Source organism: Bactrocera latifrons, unplaced genomic scaffold (genome assembly GCF_001853355.1).
Source record: "Bactrocera latifrons isolate USDA-ARS-PBARC rearing strain unplaced genomic scaffold, ASM185335v1 scaffold_189, whole genome shotgun sequence".
Classification (NCBI taxonomy): domain Eukaryota; kingdom Metazoa; phylum Arthropoda; class Insecta; order Diptera; family Tephritidae; genus Bactrocera; species Bactrocera latifrons.
This window is the reverse complement of record NW_017535396.1, coordinates 256,648-259,909: the sequence shown is the minus strand read 5'-3', so window position 1 is coordinate 259,909 and position 3,262 is coordinate 256,648. Positions and strand designations below refer to the sequence as shown.

The 3,262-nt window shown below is 32.7% G+C and overlaps 1 protein-coding gene across 2 annotated transcripts in view; it reads right to left on the bottom strand.

Moving 5' to 3' along the window:
- Positions 1-3,262, bottom strand: part of LOC108967453 (transcription factor Sp3) — a 26,152-nt gene that overhangs the window by 4,734 nt on the left and 18,156 nt on the right. The window lies entirely within an intron of this gene.

Here is a 3,262-nt window from a genome sequence, read left to right as displayed (position 1 = left end):
GGCATATATGATATTAAATACCATAATAAGGATTAAAGTAAAGCCGCAACAGAATGCGAGTACAAGAAATATATTTTACTCATTCCATTGTGTCTCGTGCATACCGTTACACACGATTGTAGATCAAGAGGTCAGACAWAAAAAATTGTTGGTTTTTAATGGAAATGTAAATGGACACAAATAAAGTGTGTCAAAAATGTTAAATAAGCAAGCAGACAAACGCTTATAAACATACATACAAAAATAAATTGATATGTAAAATGTGTCCGCAAACAAACATTCCATCTTTATATTTTTGTATAAAAGATGGTGTGAAATCATATGTAAAAGCAATTTACTGGCAYAGCTACAACTCCGTTAGCATATAAATAGCCAAAAACACGCTTTAATGGATTCCGTCTCTTTTTAATAGCCACCTAGGCAAAAGGCGACAGGAATCGAGAAGCAGAATTCTTACCAACGGACAATACCGCATTGGATTTGAACCTTTTTGCAGGCGGCCGAAAAASGAATGCTTTTTCTTTAATGAATAACGGACATGGCTACGACTGTTCTGTCGGGGGCAGTAATGTCTCCGGGGCTTCAGCTACTTCTTATATATTTATATGTAAGTACATATATAYCCATTTATACAAACATGTAGGCGCTGATAAACGAAATCGGAGCCATAGCAACTGTTGGGCAAGTTCTGCACTGTTGTTGTGCAGCCTTGTGGCTAATATGGCATTAGGCATTTTCGGTAACTGGCAGGCAGGCTTAAAGTAATATTTAAAAATAAATGAATAACGATAACGTGCGGCCTTGAAGCTTTTCTCTTATTGCTTACGGTAGATCAAGGAGGTGTGTGAGTGGAATCGGAACGGTTTGTTATAGGCAATTCGTAATAATAATTCTTTGAAATTTTCAAATAACCTTATTAAAARCTGTTTGTTGCTGTGAAATACTTTTCATTTAGTTTTCAGTACTTTTACTGAAATAAAAATCTTATTAGTAAAATTTTTGACAAAGTTATAAGCTCTTGATACTGTTATAAATTCTTCTCTGAAAATTTGTTAGACTATGGTAAAAATTGTTAGCCTATGAAAATAATAAAAAAGAAAGAAACACGTCGTAAAATGAAAACCATCGGAAACGAAAGACAAAATAATAAACATTAAAGGTAAAATAATTTATGGAAAGACAAAATAAAAAACTCTCAATGAAAAAAATATAGCTTATGAACGATTTGAGGTCGGGAAAAGGATGGTAACGGAGAGTGTTTGAATATTGAAGGGTTGAAAATGGTTTATCTCGATTTCTGGCAAAACTACGAGTCTTGTAATTAGACGTTAAATAACGTAATGAAAAGTTCCATAACATTTGTATAAAGACTTTTTCAAAATTTATGTAGAAAATTTAATTAACCAAACTTTAAAGTCTTTACATTTATCTGTGGTGTAAGCTTCCGAGTATTTACTTATGTACCAAATACATTATATTTTTTTAATTTAAAATACTAAAATATTAACCTTGATTAGTTGAAAATCGAAAAAAATCGTTATTTTCAATCAAAAGTCAAAGTCATAATTTCAGATTTTTTAAAAGAGTCAGTAGGTTTTAGATTTGTGGAAATCTTTATTTTTATAATATAAAATATAAATTTACGCAGAATATGGAGAAAATACCGCTTTTTTTTCAAATATAATCTAGCCTGGTTAATGCACATGCAGGCAATTCCAGAGTAGGCAGCAGTGTAAAGTGTACTCATAAGTAAGCAACTTCATTTCTACACTTAGCCAGGCCACAAAGTCATTGARGGCAATGAAATAGCGGACGAGATTGCCAAGATTGGTGTATGGCTAACATCYGAAAACGTGKTTAACATTGGRAAACCCATGMATTGTTATACGATGATCTGGACAGAAGCATGGTGAAGAAAATCAAAACCCGATGGAAGGAGCTACCTGGGTGCAAAACTGCAAAAGTAATATGTGAAACGGTAGATGGATATGGTATTGGCACTCGATAGAAGAGACTGTAGGAACATGATGGGAATAGTAACTGGTCTGGTGGCGACAAACTCCCGCAAGATATGGCTGACAGATCGAGAAGACTGCGAAAAATATCTACAGCAGGACACCAGGGAAACAATGGAGGATCTCTTGTGTACCGTAAGCATCTGAGGTCCTCACAGTATGTTACACAGGAGGACCTAACATAACATTTTTTCGGCATTAGTGTTTAGAATCTGAACTACAAACTCTTTCAAAAATTAAATGCCTCYAAAAAATATTCGGGGACGCAACTCGAAAAAAATATATACCTTTACATTCCAATAATATCCCCTTTGTCGATATATATATAACWTTAAAAAGTAGAACATAAAAACTTTAATGCTGATATGTTCTCATTCGCTTGTAAAAATGGTTTGAATAAGTTCATACTTTCACATAACCCCCCTTTAAGAAATATAACCTCTGTTTAATAAATAAAAATAATTGTACTTTACGCTTAGCACCTAATCGRTACATAAATTTGGCAATTTTGATAAGGTCGGAAAGTTGCGTTGTTGTTTTTTGATATTTTGCAGCTTTTCATACCGAATAGACTGCTTATCAGTTTATTATGGAGATATTAAAGATATTATTTCTATCTTATCATATGTATGTGTATTAGGGTGTTTTTTTTTAACTATGAATTTTTTTCAATCCCATCATGAAATTTCCTTGGAAATACCCTAAAAAATTCCCTGAGAATTTGACCCCGTAATAATAATATTAAGAACTGGACCTAGGCATGTAAAAATTTTCCATTCAAAATACACGACAATCGTGATTTTTTAWCTTTAAATTTCTATAGCTCAGAGGTATTTTATGGCATCGCATTGACTTTAGACTTAGACGTATATTCTTCAGAATTGTACGTTCTACAAAAGTGTCTATTACAAAAAAGTCGTAACTCACACCGGTGAGGTAGTACACTGCAATAACTCTGATTTTTCCAAGAAATTCGTATTTTTTGTATATATCTCGTAAATGACGAGRGCTACAGAAAAATTGTTCATGACCAACTTGTAGGAAATTTTATTTGCTATAAAAAATCCGAGCGTAAATTCGCTATCATTAATACTTCTTGAGATAAACGACTATTTAAGTAAGGCTGTATGGAATTTTCATAGATTTTTTATTRCATACCATCTATGCAGCGGTGAAGACTTGAAATTAGTTTTATATTTAATGGTAGTCTTGCTGGTTAAAAATCGGAATTTATTGGGTAGTCTAAA